Raw genomic sequence first — 12,617 nt, forward strand, 5'->3', positions numbered from 1 at the left:
ACCGGGTCCCATTAAGAGATCATAGGTACGCTTTAGGCGACCAGTTTTTTAAATCACACCTCTGACAGCACATTACAGAAAAACTTATAACAAATTAATTTGTTGTTACTGAAAGATTTAACATGTAACGGATGACTGAAACATTGAACTACAACTTCGAACTTTGATTTGCATTCGAAACAATACCAAACGCGAAGTAAAAATAAAAAACAGCTCAAGTGGCACGCATTTAGCAACTCGTCCCTAATATCTGCTCACAGCGTTCGGTCCAGCGACGGCAGCAACAATTCTAATTGCGTTCTAATAACGCGCGTCGACTCGCTTCTCCGAGTCAGACGTGCAATCAGCGTTTCTGCCGAATATAGCCGTTCGTCGTATATCATTTTTTTCCTCCTCGGGACCGCGGTCTCGCCCGCGACGTCGATTCAGCGCGATCGCTTCCTTCAGATTATTAAACCGCGATACTTCATCGGGCGTTATCGCCGACGCGGCGATAAGCGTTCGCCGCGCGCTATCTCCGTTGTTGCTGCCGCGCGCTCGGTCGTTCCTCCTCTCGTCCTTAGTTCTACTTCATCGCGCCCACCCCTCCTGCTCCTCCCCATAAATCTCTCGCTCTTCGTCATTGATTTCTGCGCGAGTGCTCGCCGCACAAATAATTCCCCGACGTTTTCTCCGACCGCTTTGTTCCGTGCGCGACCGTGCGAATATTCGCATTCGTCATTCCGAATCCGCCCGAGCATTCGCGGCGACAGGATTTTTCCTTCCACGGGGGGAGCCCCTCTCTCTCTCTCTCTTTCTCTCTCTCTGCGTGACCCTTGGCAGGACCATTTCTCAGAAAACTACTGGGGTTCGCCGCGCTATCGCATCGTGTAACTGTTCAACGGTGTTTGATAGCGGGTAATAAATTCATAGCGCCTGCTTTTCCGATCGCACACACCCACACACACACGCAAGAACGATTGTTCCAGGGTAATAATGCAAAAAAAAAAAAAAACATTGATTCGCTTGATCGCGAGTAATAAAAGCGCGAGGCCAAAGTTCAGACGGAAGATCGCTGTCTCGCGTATTAAACGATCGCGAATACTTTTCTTCACCATGGCGCAAAGTTACTCGTTGCCGGTGCAATTTCAGCCCATCATACCGCACGTAGGGAAGATCGAGTGCACCACTCTTGCAGTCCATTGAACGCGCAGGATGCTGGCGCTCGCAGTCTTTTGAATTTCCATCCGCGCTGTAACAGGGGGCGGGCGCGCGCGCGCGAGAGAAGAAGGTGTGGAGGGTAAATAATCATGGGTCGTTACGTGGGGCAAGATAAAGGACCGCGCCGCTCGTCGTTAGGCTCTATCTTCGGGCTCCGAGATAGATCGACGCAACGTCGCGTCGGGTTTACGCGCTCCCTCCCTCGCTCCTCCCTCTCGAGTGAAAAATAACACGCCACCCGCCCCCGAGAGATGAGCGCGCGAGAGCGTTGTGCGCTCGCTCGCGCTGAATTGAAGATCTTGATGGAATGAACGGGAGTAGAAATTCCATTATTCGAACGCTCGACTGTCCGAATAGCGTTACGTAATGGAAGAAAGCGCGGACGTTTTATGCGAGATAACAGCCGAAGCGCGTAAAAATTGGCGGGCGTATGCGGGATGACAGTTGACAGAGTTGAGAGATGAGCGGAGCTCGTAAGTCACCGTCTCGTCGCTCGCGCACATTATACGTACGAGAATGCACTTGCACACAACCGCCGCGCGGTTAGGCGCCCGATGATAGCAGCTGCGCCGCAATGATATTCGGTGGAATTGTCGGATTCTTGCACGAGGATCTCCAATTACGAATGCAACAGGGAGAGACAGGGGAGGAGGGGGGGGGGAGGAGGAGGAGGAAACGCTGAAAGGAACGTTACCCTCTCGCTCGCTCTCCACATGCGAACCGGATATCTCCCTCGCGACACGCACGTATGCCCCGCGACCGAAATCGATTACCGTTTCCCCGCGAGTCACGTATAAACATCGTTGCTTTCAAGGAGAATCGGCTTTCGTTATTCGAATTCTCCTGTCATTTCTGGCCTTTGATGCGCTTCCGTGAAGGACCGTAAAGCTATATATGGCCCGTAAAAGCATGGTACTCGTATATTTACGTTAGCTCGTTCGTTCCACGATGCGAGTGCACATGCTACTACTGAATTTTTCAGATTTTAAGCAGAAACGAGAAATTCGTGAGAGAGGGGGAGGGGGAGGCGGGGAGGGGAGCAGTAGAAGCATAAACTTTTAACGAGATAGGTATTGTGAATCTGAAGCTTTTTATGTTCGTGCATATTCATTGAACGGAATCATAAAAAAATGTTATTTATTAAACTTTTCTCTCTCTCTCGCTAATGTTTGCGCGCGATTATTTATTATTTCGCGAGCGCAGAGAGATACGTTGAAAGGAATAAAAGTAAATGGAAAGAAATATTTTTCATCGTCGATAGATTATTTGCCAATGAAATGTGAAAGCATATAACGTCATCTGATATTTAAGATTAAACTTATTCCACGTTCTTTCACCTTATTTTTGCAACGGTAAACGGGGAACGAGAGACGGTAATCGCGGGAGGAAAGAATAGCTCTGCCGAGGGCGATATAAATATCGAGGTAGCAGAATATTCCGAACGACCATTGTTCTAACGAGTGCATTGTTCGACGGGAATCGAAACGGCGCAATTGCGAGGCGTAATAACTTAGCGCAGGCGGTGCACCGAAAGTTTTTGCTTAAAAGCCGGCAAGAATCGGCGGCGGCGGCGGGAGAGGAGAGCTCACTCTCAAGCTCAAAGCGGTCGGGCCGCGACGACGAGACGCGGGCGAAAGTTTGACTGGCGCCAGCGGAGGATCCTCCCTCTACGGCAGATGGCGGCGAATCTCTGCACGTTAGTATTGAAAGAATCGCGAGAGGCTGGGGCGAGACGGCTGGGAAATACCAGCCCTCGGCCGGATCGTCCCGCGGAATTGCATTGTCGTTAGCGACAGATTCTCGGGCTGCCTCACTGGTGGAGTACGGGAGATATCCTAGCCCGAACCCTTTTCTACTCCGTTATACCGTCCGACTTTACCGTAAGCGCGCGCTGTCCACGCAGATGGCCCTCCACATTTCCTTTCTTTCACACTCGCGTAACATTTTCCCCCGTCTTTTGCACTCCGTGCGTTCCAGATAAGAAAAACCTGACAACTATTCTCGTCGGCGAATCATCCTCGTTCAGTGCTGAGTTCTCTATTCCTAGTTAATTTTCTTTGCATCCCGGCAGAAAATGATATTAGGAGCGTTATTTTTACATAGGGTGGCAATTAATATCGAGGGGGGGGGGCGAAGTCTAAACTTGATCCGCTCATGCGTGACAATATTGCTAGAACTAATGCGCTTGAACTAACATCGTTTCCTAAGCTGACTAGTGAGAAGGATCATAACCGTACAACCCCGACCGTAAACGACCCTTCAGAACGTGGTCATCTTACAGGGTGTAACGGCGGAGCTGCCGGAGAGCTCCGAAATTAGTGCACACCACGTCAAATGCAGTTTACAGTGTAAATGGACTTTAGGACAGGGAGTGCACGATCGATCGATATGGCCAGTGGTCGGTACAGGTAAATAGTCGAATTTCCATCAGAACACTGTAGGCCAGGACTGCGCATTACGCGTCGCAGTAATTAGAGAAATTAAATTGGATGAGGTGATCGAAGAAAAAATGGAAGTAAGATTACCGTTAAATCGGAATGTTGTTCAACTTCAGTAATTAATATCACTCATATTTGCGCTAGACATGTTTATAAGAAAAAAATCGATGAATGTATCTACGTGTTATTTTAACGTGTTATTCATTTGTACACGCGCGAGGAAAGGTGGTATTGTGTCTTGTTTTAATGCGAGTGCGTAGCAGCGACAGCGGCGGTTCCGGGAAAAAAATGTTCAAAGGTATTCGGTATAATTCGAAATATCAATATTTTTCATTATATCCGAAATATATCAAAGATATCTGGCTGTAAAAAAATAACTTTCCAGATCTAAATATCATACAAAACCGTACACACGTTAATGGATAAATAAAAAGTACAGACTGTTTCGAGTGTTTTTATGCAGCGACTGCAACGAAAGATCGTCCACTGCTAAATTCGTACGACAGAAACATGATGGATAGTTAGTAGCTAATTAAATTTAGCAAATTTTACATTAATTCATACCGCGAAAATATGAAGTACAAATTCATTATTCGGCAACAAGAAGCGAAATGATAATTGCGACGTTGAATCGAAAGATAAAAGTCTGAAGAAATTTTCATTTCCCATGCGACAGCACATACGAGCATCTTAGGTCGCATTACTATGCATTTAAACTGAATTCACTTTTGTATAAAATTGCGAAGTGAGTTAGGTAAATTCTGACGAAAGCGCAGAATTTCCGCGGAATATTTATAATCAATTAAATTTCTCTCAATCAGAAGCGACGTGGCTTTATACATCGTGATCTCTTTGCGTTTAATATTTCGAAACAGACAGATGATAAGCGAAAAATATGTTTCCCAGTAAAGAGAGAGAAATCTCGATTTACAAAAGACCTAGCACGGCCCGTCAAAAAATATTCGGCGCAAAATGCTTCATCGTGGAGAAGACAGAATCCAAAACCATCACGAACTACGTTCTGAAAATTTTACGCGCTGATGGCTGTTGGACAGCGATGGAACACTCGGTACACGCTCTCGCGATATAACAAACAATCAACTGTGTGCTTAGGATGCCTTCTACCACCTCGATAGGCGGATCCGGTGGATTTGTATTTGCATGCTTATCACCGAGTCCGGAGTAGATTGTTCCTGCATGCGCATTTACCGCACTTCGTGCGATAACGTATAGCGCCTTCCTGCTCAAATTTCGTTGGACCAGTAAATACAGCGGTGGTAAACGTCGTAGGAAAAATTGAACGACTCCTTGCACTTGTTATCGTCATCGTGTTCTCGCGATCTCGTCAAATGTCAACTTAAAAGTCGCACTCTAATCGTTACGTCGTTAATTCTTCGTTTCTGTTTTAAATGTTAATGGAGATAGTCAAGAATGTTAAATAAGGTAATTGTAAATTACTGTATCTATTCTTCTGACACTTTTCGTAAAAAAAAAAATATAATATAATTAGACCATATTGAACAATGGATATATGTACCCAATACCTAAATGACGTTTTTTCTAAAAATTGTCTGCACCTATGTAAATATTTGAAATGAAATATCGTTTCATATTTTAAATGAATATTTAGAAATGTTTTCTATGAATCTCTCTTCTTGAATCTAGCTATTAGTTTTTAATTTTGGATTCGGCAAAAAATTAGAAAAATGCTTAGACAAGCTATGCAGGATACACTTATTTCATATAAAAATCTTGAAATAATATCGGGTTTCTATTTTGAAGAATTCATGAATTATATTATCTCAAATGATTAAATACAGATAAAGTTTCTTGTATGTTAAATTATTCGTTCATGTTGCGTCCTAACACTCCCTAAACTTCTCTCACATCGACGAAGAAATTACATATGCAATCGCGAAAGCTGACTTTGATTTTCTAAACGCGTCAAAAGGTTAACGAATAAATCTCGTTAGTTTCCAATTCATCGCGAATGTGATGATTCATCAACGCTCGACCAATTTCCGATCCATCTTCGTTGCCTCGTACGGCACTCGTGCCGTAACAAGGGCCATTAGGTCGACGCATGGCTGGGATTTCGAGGACCGGACGGAGTTTTGTACGGTCGTCGGAAAATAGCGCGTGCATTCCGCCGTTGATGGAGTGCACTTACGTAAACGCACGCAGGTGCGCCTAATGGCCTCGTATTTACCGGCATAGCTGCGGCAATTATGTCGTCTACGCATTAATCGGGAAGCGATTTACGAGGAAAACCTTGACATATTTTTTACCATCGCGCCTTCCAAGCGTAATACAATAAATAAACGCGAAGAAAATAGCGCGATCAATCATCAATCGTCCCGATGAGGTGCAGTGGGACCTCTCATTTTTCTTTCTTTTTTTTTTTCACGACGACACGACATGTGATTACGCGTCGCGTGGCTGGCATCCCGGATGATATTTGTTGGCGAGATCGAAACTCGCGCAATCAAGTTCCGCAATATCGACGGGCGGCCGGCGAGGAAACGAGACAATTGACCCGGGCGGCCGCAAAGTTTGCTCGCCCGCCTCGCGAACGGGCACCACGTTCCACCGCCTATTGTATCAGGGGGGAGTCCCCCGCGACAATCGCCGTACCGGGAGCGTATTTGAGTTTCGAGCGTGCGCCCGTGATAAATTGCCGCGGTAAGAACGGCTCCGCGTTCGCGTTCTTCGAATTCCGTCCTAATTTCCGAGCGAACGGCGACAAACGGCGACGAAATCTGTGGCCGCCAACGAGAAAAGTTCCGCGCGCGCGCGGCGGCAACGGCGGCGTTTTCGTGATTGATGAAGCACCGACGAATACGACGAGGCGGGCGCTAACGGCGATTCAATCTCGCCCGAACGATAATAAGGACCACTCTCGACGATCTGATTTGTATCGCGCGACCATCGATTATCCGCCCGCGGTATTTGTCTCTCGCCCGTGGAGAATAATTATCCGTTATCGAGACCGCGTTAAATAATGGCTCGGAAACCAAATTTGATATAGCCGAGAGCCGTCGAAGCTTCAAAGATGATATCTGTATTCGATATCCGTTGAGGAATAATTAGAATTCCGTAATATTCGACCTTAACTATTTTACTAAAAAAAAAAAAAAAAAACCAAATCGATCGTTTAATTTAAAAACTAATACTACTGCACTGTTAGATATTAAAGAATTACATTCTTTGTATTAAATAACATTTTGTTATTTTTAACTTCTATGTGTGCCGAAATTTATTGTTTTAACAGCAAATATGTAGTTAAAAAGAGCAATCTCGTTTAATCAACTTATTTCTGTGATTAAATTACTTGGTTTCAAAATAAGTAGTTTGCATTGACGTAAACACCTAATAAGTAATAAAATAAAGAGTCCAATTTAACATTTTTGTAGCTAACTTGATTAACCTCATTGTTTTAGTTTAAATTGACGACATAATTAAGTGAGAGCCATGGCAACCTATAAAAATGATAAAAAATAACTCAAATTGATTGGATTTCCTACTTAGAATCTATATAGATTTTCTCTGGTTAGAACCGTACTTTTGAAACATTACACTTCTAATTCGATTTTTCACAGAGTTCCCGATCAGAATCCATCATTTTTTGGGGGAGGGGGAAATCGAAATAGATTTCAATCAGATCCCAGAAAATTTTTTATACGGGAATTTGACAGTGTAGTAATCTCTACATATAAAAAAAAATCGACATCCGTTGTAGATAATGCAACGTATGCCTCCCGATATACTTTCTTGATTGACATTTGAATTATCTGATCTTCCAACCATTTGTTATATTTATGAAAGAAAAAAATTTATTAACGAGCACAATCCGTGGTTTTAAAAATTTTCTTGAAATCTGATAACTGTTATTCCGACGGCCTCATGTTATAAGATATCCCCGGCAGCATCGAATATCATAACAGCGAACATGTAATGGTGTCCATTATCGTGGCATTCGACCGTGCACGCGTCCTCCACTTTTCTACGGGGGAGAGGGGGGAGGGGAAAAGTGGAAGATGGGACGTACATTTTCAGCGAGATAATAAAATTCTCTCTGATTGCGAGATGAAATAATTTTCGCGAAAGGACTGGCAATCTCTGAAATTCAGCTTCCCACGTATACGAAATGACGTCGAAAGAAAACATGTTGGAAGTACATCAGGGAAATGCAAATCGAGAAAACATAAATATTTATAAGCGAAAGAAAACCTACGGTTGCGTAACAGCGCAGTTACATTTATTAAACGCGAGGCGGCCCTCGCGAAGAGTGCTTCAACTATCGCAATTAGTTTCCCGCTCGTGCCGTCTGGGTAATTAACTCTTGTAAATGAAAGTTTTATTAACAGCCGCTTCTCCCGGATTGCTCCGGTACGAATAACTCATCCGGTATAATAAATGCTCTCCAAACGCGTAAGTACGTTTAAATGTCGAGTCGTTTGAACGTGCCGCGTAACGCGCGGCAATGGGAGGTAATGCGGCAAATTTAACTCGGACCTACCCCGGTCGCGAGAATATCGACAAACATCGCTTCCGTTCCGCTAGAAGTAACGATTAATTCTTTCGAAGCGAGAAAGGTTGAAACGACGGGAGGAAGACTGGCGTGTCGTTAATTATCATCTGTTTGCGTCGTAAAAGTTCACTCCCAGCTATCGAAACACCATCCCAAGTACAGCGCGCAACCTGTTTTTTTTTTTTTTTTTTTTAAATCCTTTTGCTGTTATGATTTCACCATAAATTCGTATGTGAGGTCGCAATTTTGCATACTCATTACGCAGATAAATGATAAAAGATAAAGTCGCAGCGGTTTGCCAACTCATTAACATAAGATTAACATTCATCGTTGGGGTCAGAGTAACTCCGCCATGACGGTCACGTTAACTTCCAACAAGCGATGGTCGAGAATTAAATACGAGCGTGCAGAAATATGACATCTTCATAGCTTCAAACGGAATGTTATGCTAAATTCAATTTTATAAATGTTACGTGCGCTTTTCTACGAATAGACAAACTTTTACATATATCGGGCAATGGTGGGAAAGCGGCGTATTTGAATAACTTAAATACCCCTGCACCCTCGTGTAGGAAGCGAATAGAATAAGATACAAAAAACAAGAGAATAGAAAGTTCTCGATACTCTCTCTGAAACTGTATCTTCAAGAACCCAGAGTAGTATCGTTTCTTACAAAGACAAAACCTCTAAAAAAAAGTCCTATTGTGTGATATCTAAATTATTCAGATATTCAGATTCAATTTATTTACACTTGACACCGAAGGAGGAAAAATAGCGGTAACCCCGTTAAATTTAAACGGCCCTGTGTTTTCACAGATTGAAAGTCTGCGAACCACCGCGACACGACCGGAAGGAGCGGAACGTGGACGACGGGAGGGATAAGCACGATCGTAGGTATCGCGAATGTCTGGCACAAACGGCTCGTGAAAACGAATTGAGAAACTCAACCCTGCGCTTTCGAACCCCCGGGGGCGGGCGTCAACGGCCCGAGGGGGAAGAGAGGGGAGGGGGGTGCGAGAGACGAAGGTAACGAGGCCCGTAACCGAATTTCCAGATCGTCCGCTTCTCGACGATCCTCCTTCCGGAGACGCGCGTCGCCCGGGATCCCATTCTCGCGAAGTGGAGCGAGAGATTATGCATTGAACCGCTCCCCTCGTCCGCGGAACGGAGAAGTGCCGCTGATTGCCTGAGTTTCGCGTCGACGGGGCGGCGACGACACGCTCAACCGATGCGGGGGAGAGTACCGTCGCTCGTGTTCGCGGATCACCCGCCGGCGATAAAGGGAACGCACAGCGGTCGGAAATCGCGGACGGCGCGCGCGAGAGACCAGCTTTACAAACTAATAAAGATTAAATCATTAATTTGAGCGACGCTCCTCTAGCTTGTGATATTTCTCCCATAATTTGTAGGAAATATCGCCAATATTGACACCCCATTTTGTTTCTGAATAATATTGCTTAAACAAAAGCTAAAAATAAAAGTTTAACAATATAAACACGTACTGAAAAGTGCCTTCTATCAGATGGTATAGCAGTTTTATAATACCCCAGAAAAAAAAGTTTATATGCAACCATATATAATTATGTAAAAATATATATAATTATATATGGAATTTGGCCATTTATGTATGATCATATATAATTATACATGACATCATATATAATTATATATAATCATATGCACTCATATATGGATACATATAACATACATGATATATATATTCATATATGATTACAGATACTTTATATATGCTTGTATATGATTCTATATAATCCTATATGATTATATAAACATATATGTATATAAATATATATGTACTCACATATAATTATATATAATTACTTATATATAAGTACTCACATATTATTATATAAAAACTTTTTTCCCCGGGACTCTTTCGTATTTTGTAATAATGAATGCAACATAATCTAAAAAATTATGCCCCGAAACTGGCACCATAAACAGTAATACCAAAACTCAGACACGGCCCCGTAGGGAATTAAGTATAAAATAAATCGAGAAACTTTTTTATCAGTGCATAATTGCAAGTTGAAAACGTATGAAGATCGCTTTCAATTTTCTTGACGCACGATTCATACTTATCCGGAATTTTGGCGTGACGACGGCAGCAAGTCCGTCGCAAGCCGCTCCAACGGAAGTTCTCGACGTCGCGCGTCCTCGCTCGACCGTTGTTACAAGATTTTTGGCGTCAGATGGTCGACGCGCTCGACACTTTTTCAACGTAGTTTTCCCAGCAGCGGGTCCGGCAGTTTTTCGATATTTTTCAACGCCGTCAACACCATCCCCCTTCCCGTTCCCCGGCTCATCCACATCGACGAAGATGAAGTGGCGTTCGATCCCCGAGAACCGAGTTATACCGGAAATTCGATGCTCTCAGCACTTTCGTCACGCAGAGCCCTTCGGGGGAGGGAAAAGGAGGAGAGGGAAGGGTAGCTGGGGCGGGAGGAACGGGGGGAGAGGAACGAAACCCCGAAAGTTCGCTGCCGGCAATTAAGGACCGCTACTCGAACGCCGAGAGTCACCCGATCGGACACCGCGGAAGCCGCAGGCATCCTTAATAAGGATGTTACACGGACAGGCGAACGCTAGCGACGGCGACGCCCCGGAATTCCGTCTGCCATTTAACTCTCTTGCCGCGCGTTTTACTTTTACCTCAACCGGGTTCGTATGCACACGAGAACACGAGAGGATAATGGTTCTATCTGCTACAGTAAATTGCGATTTATCATATAACAGGCTGCGCTCCGAAAAGCACATAGGGCGTAATTATGCATAATGCGGTCGTGCGAAACATACATTCAGGAAGATATTATCCGATACCGCGCAGCCGGAGGGTTAAACGAATTCGAATTATAAAATAAAAATACAAAACGGTGTCGGGGAAACGGCTAGTTTTCCACATGGCTGCGAGAATAAAAACGGCGACGTCGTCGTCGTCGTCGTCGTCGTCGTCGTCGGTATGGCACAGCGGGCGGGCGAGACGGTCGATGAAAGAACGAGCGATTTAGGTTCGATTGTTTCCTCTCGACGCGGCGCGACGGCCGTCGCTCTTGTACGGGAAAGCTACGAAAATGCTCTTATCGCAAAGAGGATTTTCCTAACACCGTCCGCCAAATCTTCCGTGTCGGACGTACACGAAGGGTGAGCATCTCCCTCTAATCTTCGCTCCTCTCACCCTCTCCCCCTCCCCTCCATCCCCCCGCGTCCTCGCTTGCACATGCATATCCTCGCATACGCTATCGTGGCATCCGATCTATCCCTCCCGCGAGGGAATACTTTACAGTTATTCTTTCGTCGATAGAATTCGAAATGAACGGTCGGTGGTTTCGTCGGATAGGGTGTCTCCGAAGCCTTGCGAAATAACTGATTGTGAGTAACGATGACAAATCGGGCGGAGGGGTGAGGCTTTATTCCAAATCTCAGTGGGGACCGCGTCTGACTTCGAAGTGATATGATTTTCCACACTTGAGCAGTGTACTAATCTTTGCAACAGCAATTCAAGCTAATAACACGATTTTTTTTTAAAGCAAAATATTATTGTAACAATTGGATACAGATTTAATCATTTTACATATTACAACATATTAGTGTATAATTTTGGACGCACTTAGGACGTTTTGGTTCCATAGTACCAGATAAAAATTGTAGAAATTTAAAAACTGCAGGCTTCTCAGATTTATATTTTTCTGTTAATTAATGACAAATTTAAATCAGCTGCAGGAAATAAAACAATGTTAAATGTGCTTATAAATGGGTTATAATATTTTATGCAGCGAAAATAACCATATCCGTATTTGCAGATTTAAATAAATAATTTTTAAACGAGTAAATGGATCTAAATGAATTTTTGTACGAATATTTATTAAAGTTTCATTAGTATATGTACAAATTTTAAGTTAATTCGTAATGCTACTTTTTATTTTTGCAAATAAATACTGCAAAACGTGATTTTGCATAAAAATTAAGGGTAAACAAAAAATTAAATAACTTATAAATCAACGGAAAAATTATGCTCTTTACACAGATACTCAAACATAATAATAAAACAATAAATTTTTTATATTTTTAGCGATATTTCGTAATGTGATATACACATCCTTGAAATATACGAGTCGTAAAATGAAAGATTATCGTAGACATTTTAATATTTTAGATATTCAGTCGATACTTGCAATTGAAATACAACAAATGTAAAGCAGTGCAGATAAATGATACACGAAGCCTTTTTAAATATATTTGACGCATTCTTATTTTAAATTTTCTCGTACAAAATATAATAATATTTACGTAATCACAATAAATAATGAAATTGTAATGATTGAAATTTCAAATGATTTGTTACATCATTAAATATGCATACATTTATTATAGATGTTGCAACTAAATGAACAACAAAACGTAAGCAAATAATACCCGCGTGGGGGGTT

General features: G+C 43.1%; 1 protein-coding gene across 4 annotated transcripts in view; it reads right to left on the reverse strand.

Annotated features, from left to right (window-relative positions):
• The window catches only part of LOC105197501 (cadherin-87A), a 216,313-nt gene that overhangs the window by 81,883 nt on the left and 121,813 nt on the right, over window positions 1-12,617 (reverse strand). The gene's annotated exons all lie outside the window — the stretch shown is intronic.

This window comes from Solenopsis invicta, chromosome 2 (genome assembly GCF_016802725.1).
Source record: "Solenopsis invicta isolate M01_SB chromosome 2, UNIL_Sinv_3.0, whole genome shotgun sequence".
Classification (NCBI taxonomy): Eukaryota; Metazoa; Arthropoda; class Insecta; order Hymenoptera; family Formicidae; genus Solenopsis; species Solenopsis invicta.